The sequence below is a fragment of the Ranitomeya variabilis genome, chromosome 8, assembly GCF_051348905.1.
Source record: "Ranitomeya variabilis isolate aRanVar5 chromosome 8, aRanVar5.hap1, whole genome shotgun sequence".
Taxonomy (NCBI): domain Eukaryota; kingdom Metazoa; phylum Chordata; class Amphibia; order Anura; family Dendrobatidae; genus Ranitomeya; species Ranitomeya variabilis.
In genome coordinates, this window is record NC_135239.1 from 11,065,138 (window position 1) to 11,082,815 (window position 17,678).

Genomic DNA, 17,678 nt, shown 5'->3' on the forward strand with positions numbered 1-17,678 from the left:
CGAGTAAGATGACAATTACATTACACTAAAACTTGAGCACAACACGGTGTTCACACTAATGTTACGCATACTGTTGCTATGCGACAATATGTAGACAAGAAAAAGAATGTTAAAAAAATACAATAGTCAGGGATATGTTTAAAAAATGTATAAAAATGCACAAACCTAGACAAAAATTCCAACATTCCGCTCCGTTCAGTAACCACACAAGGAGATTTCCTCTAAAGAAGAACTTGATTGTTTTACAACCCAAAAGTTACTTATTGCACTTTGTATCAGGATCTTTGGCCTACACTTGCTGTGCGCTCACAGAATAGTAATTACCCAGTGATTTGCCGAGTGCACAGGGTTAGGAGGTCCATGAGTCAAGAAATCCTCTGCCCCTTGGTCCCTGCCCACGAGGAACACATTGTAATGTGACATTGCTTTTCTGCTCTGTTCCTTTCCCAAAATTCATCCTCTTCCCCAAATAATCGTCCCTAATCTAGAAGACTGATCTCCTGCTGGCTCCACTAATGAACAAAACGATCGTTAGTTTGTCAACAGTATCTAAGGACAAAGAAAAAATCCTGCATATTCCCATTAATCACAGCTAAACTTTATGCCCAGATCTCCTTTAATAAATGTTACTTTTATTTGTCCTAAAATTATAAATCTTAATTTACTATTAAAAAAAATACATTTTAAGCTTTTTTAATGAACACTCAGCTTCGCTAATGAACAGGATTCCTATTGGAATAGCAGGAAAAAAAATAAGCAATTGATGAAAATAAATTAAAAACTAATAAAGAGGTCTCCAAACAGCTTGGTGTATGGGCCGGAGCCAAGACTGCAGAACATCAAGCTGCTTGGCATCGGAGTGTTTATCATTTTTAAGGTGATTACTAAAAGAAATTATATCAGGTTAGAAGCATTTTTTTACCCTGGGAAAACGCACTGATGCATAAATAATAGTTAATATCCTAATGTTACCTGCTGAAATAAAGACACAACATACGCTCTTCCTATGTGAAAGCATTCATAATTCAGTCGGCAAAACAAAGCCTTAACGGAGACTAGAGCGGCATTTACAAAATGCTAATTTTTCACATGGCAGCGAAAACGTTTGGAAAAAAAAATTGCTAAAATTACTGCAAAATCACTGATGTGATTATATCTGGGATTCATTGAATTCAAGGCTATTACGGTAAATTTCCTGGTGTGAAGGATTTGCTTGCTCAACGGTTATTCTCTCCGCTAATACTATAAATGATGAAAGCTGATTACAAACATAACCGGCTATGAGAAGGCATTGTATGTGATGTGCCAAGAGCAGTCGTCAGATTTTAGAATTCAGCTCCATTCACAATATATCAAATTCTCATTTTCACTTTTTTTTTTTCATCTTTATATTTGATTCCCAGAAAATTTAAAAAAAGCATATAATGGTTGAATACGATGGAAGCTTCCTTTTCCCAGCTACTGAATAGCAGCTCTGGAGCATAAACCGCTGCTCTAACAAAAGGCAAGCTGTGAAGTAGAAAAAATATGAATGTCCTGAATTATGTTTTATAGTAAGTATGCATCTGAAAACAGCATGTCATTTTTAAGGACCAATATTCATGGAAAAGTAATTTCTTAATATATCTTTACATCCGTGAAACTTTGTTTTTTTTTTGCTACAGATTTCCAATTTCCCTTCATAAACATTAATTAAATGGATTTTTCAGGCTCCGTAAAGTCACCACTAGAGGGAGCTCAAAATATCACTGCATACTGCTTCTACCTTGTACTCATTAATAAGGCTACTTTCACACTAGCGTTAACTGCAATACATCGCAAATGCGTCGTTTTGCCGAAAAAACGCATCCTGCAAAAGTGCTTGCAGGATGCGTTTTTTCAGCATTGACTAACATTAGCGACGCATTTGTGACGCATTGCCACACGTCGCAACCGTCGTGCGACGGTTGCGCCGTGCTGTGGCTGACCGTCGGGATGAAAAAACGTTACATGTAACGTTTTTTGCTCCCGACGGTCCGCTTTTTCCGACCGCGCATGCGCGGCCGGAACTCCGCCCCCACCTCCCCGCACTTCCCCGCACCTCACAATGGGGCAGTGGATGCGCTGGAAAAATGCATCCGCTGCCCCCGTTGTGCGGCGGAGACAACGCTAGCGTCGGGGACCTCGGCCCGACGCACCGCGACGGGCCGAGCCCGACGCTAGTGTGAAAGAAGCCTAAGTGGCAGCTAACATTTTATCACTTAAAGGTTACAGTGGGGAAAATAAATATTTGTTACACTGTCAATGTTGCAAGTTTTCCCCCCTACAAAGAATGGAGAGGTCTGTAAGTTTTATCGAAGGTACACTTCACCTGTGAGAGACAGAATCTAAAAATAAAAAAAACAGAAAATCACATTGTAGAATTTTTACATAATTTGCATTTTATTACATAAGTATTTGATACAAGAGAAAAACAGAACTTAATATTTGGTCCAGAAACCTTTGTTTGTAATTACCGTGGTCGGACGTTTCCTGTAGTTCTTGACCAAGTTCGCACGCACAGCAGCAGGGATTTTGGCCCCCTCCTCCATACAGATTTTCTCCAGATCATTCAGGTTTCGAGGCTGTCACTGGTCAACATTGACTTTAAGCTCCCTCCAAAGATTTTCTATTGGGTTCAGGTCTGGAGACTGGCTAGGCCACTCCAAGACCTTGAAATGCTTCTTATGGAGCCGCTCCTTAGTTGCCCAGGCTGTGTGTTTTGGGTAATTGTCATGCTGGAAGACACGGCCACAACCCATTTTCCGTGGTCTTACTGAGGGAAGGAGGTTGTTGGTCAAAATCTCGTGATACATGACCCCATCCATCCTCCCGTCAATACAGTGTAGTGGTCCGTTCCCCTTTTCAGAAAACCACCCCCCAAAGATGATGTTTCCCCCACCATGCTTCACGGTTGGGATGGTGTTTCTTGGGTTTTACTCATCCTACTTCTTCATCCAAACACAACAAGTGGAGTTGATACCCATAAATTCTATTTTGGTTTCATCTGACCACATGACCTTTTCCTATGCCTCATCTTGATCATCAAGATGGCCATTGGCTAACTTCAAATGGACCTAAACATGTGCTGTCGTGAGCAGGGGGACCTTGTGTGCCCTGCAGGATTTTAATCCATGACGGTGTAGTGTATTACTAATGGTAATGTTTGAGACTGGGATCCCAGCTCTATTCAGGTCATTGACCAGGTTCTCTCGAGTAACTCTGGGCTGATTCCTGATCTTTCTCAGAATCATTCTTACCCCACGAGGCGAGATCTTGCATGGAGCCCCAGACCAAGGAAGATTAACAGTCATCTTGTGTTTCTTCCATTCTCTAATAATTGTGTCAACAGTTGTTGCCTTCTCTCCAAGCTGCTTGCCTATTGTCTTGTAGCCCATCCCAGCCTTGTCCCTGGTGTTCTTAGACAGCTCTTTGGTCTTGGCCATGGTGAAGAGGTTGGAGTGTAATTGAGTGTGTGGACAGGTGTCTTTTATACAGGTAACGAGGTCATATAGGTGCAATTAATACAAGTTATGAGTGCAGGCTTCTTAAAAAATAACAGGTCTGTGAGAGGCAGCATTCTTGCTGGTTGGTCGGTGATCAAATACTTATGCCATGTAATAAAATGCAAATTAATTATGTAAAAATCATACAATGTGATTTTCTGTTTTTTTATCTTTAGATTTTGTCTCTCACAGGTGAAGTGTACCTACGATTAGAATTACAGACCTCTCCATTCTTTGGGTGTATCAAATACTTATTTTCCCCACAGTATGTTACATCACTGCACTGATTTTTATATTAATTTTCATTTCATTATTATTTACAAAACCAAGCACCATGCTAAAGGATCGAGGTAGAATCGAGTTTCCAGAAATTGACACGAATTTGTACATTTTCACATTTGATTTGCAGCTTGGCAACGTTCGGTGAATTCTGCAAAAACAATATTCGCCGGCGATTGTAATCGGAACCGAATTTTGAAAAGTTCCCTCAACTCTAATTATAAATAGTCACTAGTAATAATAGCATTAATAATAATAAGAAGAAGGAGAATGAATCATTATTATTAATAACACATAGTCTACAGATTACGAATTAGGGGGATGAAAATGAAGGGTAGACTGGCAATTGTACCCTGAAACTCAGCACACCTTCTTTAAGAAGCTGTGATCCCTAAAATATGGTAAAAAAATCAGTTTTGATGTCAGTAACTAATGACCATAGTTTTTAATGTTGATTAAATATGAGGGATTTTTTAATTTATATAAGATAAGCAAACTGTGAAGAACTATAAAGACACAATGTTATACAGAAATGTACAAATTGTTTCATATAAAAGAAAATACATACAATATGAAAACTTCTCATTTCCTTCCCGGCTCACACAGAAAAGTTTTCCAATTTTGGAATATGAAGAAATATATTTATATAAATCTGATAATAAAATAAAAGGAGGCTCCTCGGGATCCAGGACATCTTTCCATTTGCGGCATATCTTGCAATGAAAATCCCAATAATTATATATAAAGAAGATTTTTTTCTTTCTGAGAATAAGATATGTGAAAATAAATTCTGTTCTCTTTTTCAGTCGTCGCTGCACCATTCTATACAGCTCTTTTCTATTACCTGAATTAAATTCTTATTTTTACTATCTCGCTTGCCTGGTTATCTGCCCTTTATAGGAATAAAATATGAAGGAAATGTAAATTGGGCTATTGCATTTCCTCTGTATCATTTTTTCCTGCATTTAGAATCTACAGCAGGCAATATTCTATATCCGCGGTGGTGCAAGTCGGTGGAATGGGTGGAAGGTGGTGAAGTTATTAATAGACTGAAATAACCTTGTTCCCTTCACAGTTGAGTCTGTGCAGAATGCGCTGGGGCAAAGACTGAAGCTGCACTATATCGCCCAGCAGAGCCGCGTTACATGAGCAGTCATCACTTATGTATGGGCAATGGCAGAGTCCGGCCAGTAACATTGATCATTGGGGCCACTGTTCAGCTGAACCTAGTGAACAAATGTACCTTTGCTTCCATGTAATATAAGACTGGCTAGCTTGTTTAATTAATGATTAGATTATACCTTTTTCTGCAAATTGTGAATCAACTGTAATAGCGCTGCTCATTAGCAGTCCTTCAGAGGGGCCTACCGGAGGATTCTCCTGCTCTCCTACCGGCCAGTCCTATAGATAAAAATAAAAAATAGCATAAAAATAATAATGTAGGTGAAGTGGGGGGCTGGGAGCTCAGGTTGCTGGGCAGAGGATACCAACAAGTCATTGTTCTATGGCCAATGGGATGCAGAAGCCAACTGAACCATTGCTCCAGATGATGGGAAGCTTAACCCTTTCTGACATCAGACGTAATATTCTGTCCATGTGACCAGGGCCAATTTGACCATGGATGGAATATTAGGTCTGAGCGATCAGCCACGCTCATGGGGGTGCGCGGGCGATCGCTGCCGGATGTCAGCTGATTCTGACACCCGGCACCCAGCACTACGGTAGGTGCCAGGAGCGCTCACAGACCGCACCCGGCACTTTAACCCCTGAAATACTGCGATTGAACACGACTGCAGCATTCCGGAAACCTGCACAAGCCTAACAGCCCCTCTGCCTTTGGATCGGAGACCCCTCGGTGTGACGTGGGGTCCCGATCGTTGCCATGGTGAGCGGATGTCGTCATGACAACATCCGCATCACCAGAGCAAGGAAACTTGTTGATCATACGCAGTGCCTGATCACCAATTCTCCCTGTCAGTGCAGCGCTGGCAGTTTCCATAGCATACAGATGCTGCTTCATCTGCATGCCATAGAAGCGATCAACCTGCAAAAAATAATTGTCCCACAGTGGGAAAAAGTGAAAAAGTTAGAAAAAAGTAAAAAAAAAAATGTTTTAAAATAATTGTAAAAATATTTAATCAAAAATAATTCTAAGAAAAATCAATATTTATTCTATTAAATAAATATTTGAATGAAAAAAAAATCTAAACAATAAAAGTACACATATTTGGTATCGCCGAGTCTGCAACGACCTCACCTACATTATAAAACTGTCCCACTAGTTAACCCCTTTAGTGAACATCATAAAAAATACAAATAAAAAACAAGGCAAAAAACAACGCTTTATCATCACCCCGCCGAACAATAAGTGGAATAACACGCGATCAAAAAGATGGATATAAATATCCATGGTACCACTGAAAATGACATCTTGTCCCGCAAAAAACGAGCCGCCATACAGCATCATCAGCGAAAAAATTAAAAAGTTATAGTCCTCAGAATAAAGCGATGCAAAAATAATTATTTTCTCTATAAAATAATTTTTATTGTATAAAAGAGCCAAAACATTAAAAAAACTATATAAATGAGGTATCGCTGTAATCGTACTGACCCGAAGAATAAAACTGCTTTATCAATTTTACCACACACGGAACGGTATAAACGCCCTCCCCCCAAAAAAAATCATGAATTGCTGGTTAGTGGTTACTGTTTATTCTGCCTCTCAAAAATCGGAATAGAAAGCGATCAAAAAATGTCATGTGCCCCAAAATGGTACCAATAAAAACATCAACTTGTCCAACAAAAACAAGACCTCGCATGACTCTGTGGGCCAAATTTTCGTATGGAAAAATTATAGCTCTCAAAATGTGGTGACGCAAAAACTATTTTTTGCAATAATAAGCATCTTTTAGTGTGTAACAGCAGCCAATCATAAAAACCCGCTATAACGCCTCTTTCACACGTCCTGATATTTCCGGTACCGGAGATGTCAGTGTCCGTGTGTGTGTAATACTTGCGGCCCACATGTGGCATCTGTATCACACAGACGGGCGCCAGGGAAGAAGTGTTACAGTAAGTGCTGTTCCCCGGCGCTGGGTGCTGAACACGGCTTTCACATTGTACTCTGCTCTGCCAGCGATCGGCGCGAGCAGGGGAGAATGATGAGTTACATTTAAGTAATAAAAAAGACAGCAGGCGATGGCTGATTGGACTATTACTCCTATCAGCTTATCCCTGCTGCTGCTAATTACAGTGACAGCAGGATGGGGGTTTCATCAGCCGCCGCCTGCGCTATAAATAAATAGATAAATGAAAAAAGCAACCTGTGTTCCCCTGTATTTACTATAACCAGCCAGGCAAAACTCACAGGTGGGGCCTGCTATCCTCAGCTGTCAGCTTCAGCAAGGCTGGTTATCAAGAATAGAGGGGTCCCCTGTTATGACCCCAATGGCGAGGGTCTCAGAGAAACAAGTAAGTCTGCGACGTACAAAAATCCAGCTCATAGGGCAGTGGTAACTGGGTTGACCATATATCTACTCCTAACGCCAACACTAGCAGTAGCCGGGGAACATGCCTACGTTGGTCGCTAGATGTCTCGCGCCAGCCGGAGGACTAACTACCCCTAGAAGAGGAAAACAAAGACCTCTCTTGCCTCCAGAGAATAGACCCCAAAAGTAGGATAGTAGCCCCCCACAAATAATAACGGTGAGGTAAGAGGAAATGACAAACACAGAGATGAACTAGATTTTAGCAAAGAGAGGCCCACTTTACTAATAGCAGAATGTAGTAAGATAACTTATATGGTCAACAAAAACCCTATCAAAATCCACGCTGGAGATTCAAGAACCCCCGAACCGTCTAACGGCCCGGGGGGAGAACACCAGCCGCCCTAGAGCTTCCAGCAAGGTCAGGAAACAGATAATATGCAAGCTGGACAAAAATGCAAACAAAAACAAATAGCAAAAAGCAAGAAAGCAGACTTAGCTTAATCAAGCAGGAACCAGGATCAGTAGGCAAGAGCACTACAGATTAGCTCTGATATCAACGTTGCCAGGCATTGAACTGAAGGTCCAGGGAGCTTATATAGCAACACCCCTGACCTAACGACCCAGGTGAGCATACAAGGGATGAATGACATACCCAGAGTCAAATCACTAGTAGCCACTAGAGGGAGCCAAAAGGTAAATTCACAACAGTACCCCCCCCTTAGTGAGGGGTCACCGAACCCTCACCAAGACCACCAGGGCGATCAGGATGAGCGGCGTGAAAGGCACGAACTAAATCGGCCGCATGCACATCAGAGGCGACCACCCAGGAATTATCCTCCTGACCATATCCCTTCCACTTGACCAGGTACTGAAGCCTCCGCCTGGAGAGACGAGAATCTAAGATCTTCTCCACCACGTACTCCAACTCGCCCTCAACCAACACCGGAGCAGGAGGCTCAGCAGAAGGAACCACAGGCACAACGTACCGCCGCAACAAGGACCTATGAAATACGTTGTGGATGGCAAACGACACCGGAAGATCCAAGCGAAAGGATACAGGATTAATGATTTCCAATATCTTGTAAGGACCAATGAAGCGAGGCTTAAATTTGGGAGAGGAGACCTTCATAGGAACAAATCGAGAAGACAGCCATACCAAATCCCCAACGCGAAGTCGGGGACCCACACCGCGGCGGCGGTTGGCAAAACGCTGAGCCTTCTCCTGTGACAACTTCAAGTTGTCCACCACATGCCCCCAGATCCACTGCAACCTATCCACCACGGAATCCACCCCAGGACAGTCAGAAGGCTCCACATGTCCCGAGGAAAAACGAGGATGGAAACCAGAGTTGCAGAAAAATGGCGAAACCAAGGTGGCGGAACTAGCCCGATTATTAAGGGCAAATTCAGCCAACGGCAAGAAGGTCACCCAATCATCCTGATCAGAAGAGACAAAACACCTCAAATAAGCCTCCAGAGTCTGATTAGTTCGCTCCGTTTGACCGTTAGTCTGTGGATGGAAAGCGGATGAAAACGACAACTCAATGCCCATCCTACCACAAAAGGATCGCCAGAACCTGGAAACAAACTGGGATCCTCTGTCCGACACAATATTCTCAGGAATGCCGTGCAAACGAACCACGTTCTGGAAGAACACAGGAACCAGATCAGAAGAAGAGGGCAGCTTAGGCAAAGGAACCAAATGGACCATCTTGGAGAAACGATCACATATCACCCAGATGACAGACATGCCCTGAGACATCGGAAGATCAGAAATGAAATCCATAGAGATGTGTGTCCAAGGTCTCTTCGGGACAGGCAAGGGCAAGAGCAACCCGCTGGCACGAGAGCAGCAAGGCTTAGCTCGAGCACAAGTACCACAGGACTGTACAAATAACCGCACATCCCTTGACAAGGAAGGCCACCAAAAGGACCTGGCCACCAGATCTCTGGTGCCAAAAATTCCCGGGTGCCCTGCCAACACCGAGGAATGAACCTCGGAAATGACTCTGCTGGTCCATCTAGCAGGCACAAACAATCTGTCAGGTGGACAAGAGTCAGGCCTACCAGCCTGAAATCTCTGCAACACACGTCGCAGATCTGGAGAAATAGCAGACACGATAACTCCTTCCTTAAGAATACCCACAGGTTCAGCGACTCCAGGAGCATCAGGCACAAAGCTCCTAGACAGAGCGTCGGCCTTCACATTCTTAGACCCTGGCAAATACGAGACCACAAAGTCAAAACGGGAGAAAAACAATGACCAGCGGGCCTGTCTAGGATTCAGGCGTTTAGCAGACTCGAGATACATCAGATTTTTGTGATCAGTCAAGACCACCACACGATGCTTAGCACCCTCGAGCCAATGACGCCACTCCTCAAATGCCCACTTCATGGCCAACAACTCCCGATTGCCCACATCATAATTTCGCTCTGCCGGCGAAAACTTCCTAGAGAAAAAGGCACAAGGTCTCATAGTAGAGCAACCAGGGCCTCTCTGTGACAAAACGGCCCCTGCCCCAATCTCCGAAGCATCCACCTCAACCTGAAAAGGAAGTGAGATGTCAGGCTGGCACAAAACAGGCGCCGAAGTAAACCGGCGTTTTAACTCCTGGAAAGCCTCCACGGCAGCAGGAGCCCAGTTAGCTACATCAGAGCATTTCTTGGTCATATCCGTCAGCGGTTTAACAACGCTAGAGAAATTTGCGATAAAACGACGGTAGAAGTTAGCAAAACCCAAGAACTTCTGAAGACTCTTAACTGACGAGGGTTGAGTCCAATCATGAATAGCTCGGACCTTGACTGGATCCATCTCCACAGCAGAAGGGGAAAAAATGAACCCCAAAAAGGGAACCTTCTGTACACCAAAGAGACACTTTGAGCCTTTTACAAACAAAGAATTTTCACGCAGAATCTCAAAAACCATCCTGACCTGCTCCACATGCGAGTCCCAATCATCAGAAAAAACCAGAATATCATCCAGATAAACAATCAAAAATTTATCCAGATACTTCCGGAAAATGTCATGCATGAAGGACTGAAAAACTGAAGGTGCATTAGAGAGACCGAATGGCATCACCAAGTACTCAAAATGACCTTCGGGCGTATTGAATGCGGTTTTCCATTCATCTCCTTGCCTAATGCGCACAAGGTTGTACGCACCACGAAGGTCGATCTTGGTGAACCACTTGGCACCTTTAATCCGGGCAAACAAATCTGACAACAGCGGCAAAGGATACTGAAATTTAACAGTGATCTTATTTAAAAGCCGATAGTCAATACAAGGCCTCAAAGATCCGTCCTTTTTGGCCACAAAAAAGAATCCCGCACCAAGAGGGGAAGAAGAAGGACGGATATGCCCCTTCTCAAGAGACTCCTTGATATATGAACGCATCGCGGTATGTTCAGGTACCGACAGATTAAACAGTCTCCCCTTAGGAAACTTACTGCCAGGAATCAAATCTATTGCACAGTCACATTCCCTATGAGGAGGCAATGCACTGGACTTAGACTCGCTGAAGACATCCTGATAATCAGACAAATACGCCGGAACTTCCGAAGGCGTAGAAGAAGCAATAGACAAGGGCAGGGAATCTCCATGAATTCCATGACAGCCCCAACTTGACACTGACATAGCCTTCCAGTCCAAGACTGGATTATGGGTCTGTAACCATGGCAAACCCAAAACAACCAAATCATGCATTTTATGCAGAACAAGAAAACGTATTACCTCCCGATGTTCGGGAGTCATGCACATGGTAACCTGTGTCCAAAACTGCGGTTTATTTTTTGCCAATGGCGTAGAATCAATACCCCTAAGAGGGATAGGATTTTCCAATGGCTCAAGAAGAAATCCGCAGCGCTTGGCAAATGACAGATCCATAAGGCTCAGAGCAGCACCCGAGTCCACAAACGCCATGACAGGATACGATGACAGTGAGCAAATCAAAGTTACAGATAGAATAAATTTAGGTTGCAAATTACCAATGGCGACCGGACTAACAACCTTAGTAAGACGTTTAGAGCATGCTGAGATAACATGTGTAGAATCACCACAGTAGTAACACAAGCCATTCTGGCGTCTATGAATTTTCCGCTCATTTCTAGTCAGGATTCTATCACATTGCATTAAATCAGGTGTCTGTTCAGACAACACCATGAGGGAATTAGCGGTTTTGCGCTCCCGCAACCGCCGGTCGATTTGAATAGCCAGGGCCATAGAATCATTCAGACCTGTGGGAATGGGAAAACCCACCATCACATTCTTAATGGCTTCAGAAAGGCCATTTCTAAAATTAGCAGCCAATGCACACTCGTTCCACTGGGTCAGCACGGACCATTTCCGAAATTTTTGGCAATACACTTCAGCCTCGTCCTGGCCCTGAGACATAGCCAGCAAGGCCTTTTCTGCCTGAATCTCAAGATTGGGTTCCTCATAAAGCAAACCGAGCGCCAGAAAAAACGCATCAATGTCAGCCAATGCCGGATCTCCTGGCGCCAGCGAGAAGGCCCAATCCTGAGGGTCGCCCCGTAAAAAAGAAACAACAATCTTTACTTGCTGAGCGGAGTCTCCAGATGAACAGGGTCTCAGGGACAAAAACAATTTACAATTATTCCTGAAATTTCTAAATTTAAATCGGTCTCCGGAAAACGGTTCAGGAATCGGAATCTTAGGTTCTGACATAGGACGTCTGATAACATAATCTTGTATGCCCTGCACACGAGCAGCAAGCTGGTCCACACTTGTAATCAAGGTCTGGACATTCATGTCTGCAGCAAACACAAGCCACTCAGAGGTAAAGGGGAAAAGAAAAAAAAATGAGAGAGAGAAAAAAAAACTCAGAACTTTCTTTCTTATAATCCCGCTTCTGCAATGCATTTAACATTTAATTCTGGCCTGGCAAACTGTTATGACCCCAATGGCGAGGGTCTCAGAGAAACAAGTAAGTCTGCGACGTACAAAAATCCAGCTCATAGGGCAGTGGTAACTGGGTTGACCATATATCTACTCCTAACGCCAACACTAGAAGTAGCCGGGGAACATGCCTACGTTGGTCGCTAGATGTCTCGCGCCAGCCGGAGAGCTAACTACCCCTAGAAGAGGAAAACAAAGACCTCTCTTGCCTCCAGAGAATAGACCCCAAAAGTAGGATAGTAGCCCCCCACAAATAATAACGGTGAGGTAAGAGGAAATGACAAACACAGAGATGAACTAGATTTTAGCAAAGAGAGGCCCACTTTACTAATAGCAGAATGTAGTAAGATAACTTATATGGTCAACAAAAACCCTATCAAAATCCACGCTGGAGATTCAAGAACCCCCGAACCGTCTAACGGCCCGGGGGGAGAACACCAGCCGCCCTAGAGCTTCCAGCAAGGTCAGGAAACAGATAATATGCAAGCTGGACAAAAATGCAAACAAAAACAAATAGCAAAAAGCAAGAAAGCAGACTTAGCTTAATCAAGCAGGAACCAGGATCAGTAGGCAAGAGCACTACAGATTAGCTCTGATATCAACGTTGCCAGGCATTGAACTGAAGGTCCAGGGAGCTTATATAGCAACACCCCTGACCTAACGACCCAGGTGAGCATACAAGGGATGAATGACATACCCAGAGTCAAATCACTAGTAGCCACTAGAGGGAGCCAAAAGGTAAATTCACAACAGTCCCCACGCTGTTCTATTTTTAAATGATTTAGATAAATAATTTTAAAAAATGGCGTGGGGTTCCCCCCTTTTTTGACAACCAGCCTTGCTAAAGCTCGCAGCTGGGGGCTGGTAAGGGGCCATGGATATTGATCTCCCCAGCCTAAAAATAGCAGCCTGAATCTGCCCAGAAAAGGCACATCTATTAGATGCGCTTATTCTAGCTCTTTGCCCGACTCTTTCCACTTGCCCTGTAGCGGTGGCAAGTGGGGTTAATATTTGTGGGGTTGATGTCACCTTTGTACTGTCTGGTGACATCAAACCCACGGCTTAGTAATGGAGAGGTGTCTATAAGATACCTATCCATTACTAATCCTATAGTTATATGGTAAATAAAGACACAGCCAGAATAAAATACTTTATTTGAAAAAATTCCACAGACTCCTTTAGTAACCTCATTTAAACCATACTTACGATCTCGCATTATTCCACCGAAGCCCTCGATCTGCTGCAATAAAAGTAAAATAAAAAATAAAAAAACAACAATATACCTAGTCAAAGTTACTAGGGGAGGGAATTAATGTAGTGGCCAGAAGAGCGCCATCAATTGGAAATACGATCTCCCCAGGTTTATTCCTTTCTAGACCCACATCTACAACGTGGCTACAGTGTAAGGGTTTCCATAAATGTGGAACACCTCAGTGCAGTACATGTAAATACGCCTGCACACGTAAAACTTTTGATCGTTTCAATAATTCGCAAACTTATTTTATTAGACAATTTATTAATTGCCATACTACTAATGTAGTCTATAAAATAGACTGCGCAGCATGTCATCTATCTTATATAGGCTGTATCACAAGGAAACTAAAGACTCGGATCTCAGAACATCTCAGAGATATAGCCAATTGTACAGAGGTGTATCAGCCTTTCCTGCACCCAGGGCAAAGGATCAGTTTGGCGCCCCCCCCAAAAAAACCTCCCCCATTTGAACCTTAACTCTATTGAAACTGTATGGCCAAGCCAAGGTACATTCCTGAATCTCCATAATGTTAAAATAGATACCAATAAAAGTAAAATTAATTGACACATCAGTAGGTTAAGTGTTTTTGAATATCCATATTGAATCAGGAGCCCCATATAATGCTCCATAAAGGTTAATAATGGCCCCATAAGAATCTCCATAGACACATTTGCCCAATATAGTGCTGCACAAACATTATGGCCCCATAAGATGCTCTATACAGATACTTGCCCCATATAGTGCTGCACAAATGTTATGGCCCCATAGATGCTCCATACAGACACTTGCCCCGTTATAGTGCTGCACAAAGGTTATGGCCCCCATATAGTGCTGCACAAACGTTATGGCCCCATATAGTGCTGCACAAACGTTATGGCCCCATATAGTGCTGCACAAATGTTATGGCCCCATATAGTGCTGCACAAACATTATGGCCCCCATATGGTGCTGCACAAACATTATGGCCCCCATATAGTGCTGCACAAATGTTATGGCCCCATATAGTGCTGCACAAAGGTTATGGCCCCCATATAGTGCTGCACAAACGTTATGGCCCCATATAGTGCTGCACAAACGTTATGGCCCCATATAGTGCTGCACAAACGTTATGGCCCCATATAGTGCTGCACAAACGTTATGGCCCCATATAGTGCTGCACAAATGTTATGGCCCCATATAGTGCTGCACAAACATTATGGCCCCCATATGGTGCTGCACAAACATTATGGCCCCCATATAGTGCTGCACAAATGTTATGGCCCCCATATAGTGCTGCATAAATGTTATGGCCCCATAAGATGCTCCATACAAACACTTGCCCCGTTATAGTGCTACACAAAGGTTATGGCCCCCATATAGTGCTGCACAAACGTTATGGCCCCATATAGTGCTGCACAAACGTTATGGCCCCTATATAGTGCTGCACAAACATTATGGCCCCTATATAGTGCTGCACAAATGTTATGGCCCCTATATAGTGCTGCACAAACATTATGGCCCCCATATGGTGCTGCACAAACATTATGGCCCCCATATAGTGCTGCACAAATGTTCTGGCCCCCATATAGTGCTGCACAAATGTTATGGCCCCATAAGATGCCCCATACAGATATTTGCCCCATTTGCTGTTGCTGCGATTAAAAAAAAAAAATCACATACTCCCCTCTCCGTCGCTCAGGCCCCCGGCACTTTCAATATTCACCTGACTTCATTCCAGCCGCCGCTCCATCTTCCGCCTCCTCTGCACTGACGTTCAGGCAGAGGGCGCGCACTAACTACGTCATCGCGCCCTCTGACCTCAGCGTCACTGCAGAAGATGGAGTGGCGGCTGGAACGAGGAGCAGGTGAATATCGCGCAGCGCTCCCCTCCCCGTTATACTCACCTGCTCCTGGCGCTGTGCAGTCCCTGCTTCCCCAGCGCTGCTTCTTCCTGTACTGAGCGGTCACCGTTACTGTTCATTACAGTAATGAATATGTGGCTCCACCCCTATGGGAGGTGGAGCCGCAAATTCATTACTGTAATGAGCGGTACCATGTGACCGCTCAGTACAGGAAGAAGCCGGGGTGCCGGGCAGCCAGGGACCTGCAGGGACCGTGCCAGGAGTAGGTGAGTATAATTAGACAGTCCCCGCTCCCTTGCCCTGCCAACCCCCTCCTTGGACTGCCGCATCATCAGGCAGCCCGCTGGCACCCCCCTGTCGGCTGCGCCCGGGGCACATGCCCCGGCTGCCTCCCCTGGATACGCCACTGCAATTGTAATGTAAGCAATCGTAACATCTCCATGGTAGTGAAAAAGTTGTCACTTACCATACAGGTGATGCTTCAGCCATGGAAATCCAAGGCATTGAAATAATAAAAAGGCCTCATCGCAGGGGAGATGTCAAGAGACGCCTCCTGATGTGAGAGGCATTCTGGATATATGATTTGGAGACTAGATATTCAAATCGCCTTAATAAGAGAAATGAGATAATGCACCACTATTGTTAGTATTATTTTATTTTTAATATAATAGGATGTTAAATATTATATTATGCATAGCCTACATTAAAAGATATGCACGGGGTCGGATAATGAATAGGACCTGAATTAAAAAATCATGTGATCAGGAAAACTGATGCGATAGGCTAGCGGACATTAGAAAAGACTTCTGAATCAGATACAGAGCTAAGCTGTGACAAAGATCTAGCCAGATCGAAACGCATTGCTTTAGTCTTTCTTTTCTTACATGTTTGCATCCATTTTATATGAGGATATGTGCCAACTATGAAGTTTTAAATGGATCAATAAAGAATTTCTATTTTAAGGAGCTGGAACACTCTTTTTCTATTATCCTGAATAATATACCATACCTGTCCGTCGTCCTATCCAACACCGTAATCCATGTCTGGGGCTAAATTTTTTTCAACCTGGACCGTGCCAAGATGCGACCGTCCCACCTGAGAACCACTGGTGAATGAGCTGCTGGGAAGGCAGCGTCAGTGACCGGGGGTGATGTCATAGAGCTTACCTCCGGTCACTGTGCTCCATTCCCAGCCAGCTGAGCTGCGGTGAGATCCCCGCTAGCACCTTGAGTGCTCAGTGACCAGAGGTGAAATCATAGAGGTTACCTCTGGTTACTAGGCTCCTTTCCCAGCCGGGCTGAGCTGCGGTGACTAGATCCGGTGAGATCCCAGCTAGCACCATGAGAAATTTTTGCAAATTTATTAAAAGAAGAAAACTGAAATATCGCATGGTCATAAGTATTCAGACCCTCTGCTCAGTATTGAGGAGAAGCCCCTTTTGAGCTAGTACAGCCATGAGTCTTCTTGGGAATGATACAAGTTTTTCACACCTGGATTTGGGGATTCTCGGCCATTCTTCCTTGCAGATCCTCTCCAGTTCTGTCAGGTTGGATGGTGAACGTTGGTGGACGGCCATTTTCAGGTCTCGAGAGATGGTCAATTGGGTTTAGGTCAGCGCCCTGGCTGGGACAGTCAAGAATGGTCACAGAGTTGTTCTGAAGCCAATCTTTTGTTATTTTAGCTGTGAGTAGTGTTGAGCATTCCGATACCGCAAGTATCGGGTATCGACCGATATTTGCGGTATCGGAATTCCGATACCGCGTTCCGATATTTTTGCGATATCGGGAATCGGGATCGGGATGCATATTCATGTGTAAAATAAAGAATAAAAATAAAAAATAGGGATATACTCACCCTCGGACGCGCCCTGGTTGTAACCGCTGCAACCGGCAGCCTCCGTTCCTAAGAATGAGCGAGTGAAGGACCTGCGATGACGTCACGGTCTTGTGATTGGTCACGTAACCGCTCACGTGACCGCTCACGTGACCGCGACGTCATCGAAGGTCCTTCACTCGCTCATTCTTAGGAACGGAGGCTGCCGGTTGCAGCGGTTACAACCAGGGCGCGTCCAAGGGTGAGTATATCCCTATTTTTTTTTTTTATTCTTTATTTTACACATGAATATGGATCCCAGGGCCTGAAGGAGAGTTTCCTCTCCTTCAGACCCTGGGAACCATCCAGGATCACTTCCGATATTTGTGTCCCATTGACTTGTATTGGTATCGGGTATCGGTATCGGCGAGATCCGATATTTTGCCGGTATCGGCCGATCCAATCCGATACAGATACTTTCAAATATCGGAAGGTATCGCTCAACACTAGCTGTGAGCTTAGGTTCATTGTCTTGTTGGAAGGTGAACCTTCGGCCAAGTCTGA

General features: G+C 44.1%; 1 long non-coding RNA gene across 2 annotated transcripts in view; it reads right to left on the reverse strand.

Annotated features, from left to right (window-relative positions):
* Positions 1-16,395, reverse strand: part of LOC143787658 (uncharacterized) — a 39,898-nt gene extending 23,503 nt beyond the window's left edge. For both annotated transcript variants that reach the window (XR_013218423.1, XR_013218422.1), the window contains exons 1-2: positions 16,311-16,395; positions 5,105-5,204 (exon numbers count right to left, since the gene is read on the reverse strand). This is a non-coding gene — a long non-coding RNA (uncharacterized LOC143787658). The remainder of the gene's footprint in view (positions 1-5,104; positions 5,205-16,310) is intronic.
* Between the last annotated feature and the right edge of the window lie 1,283 nt (positions 16,396-17,678).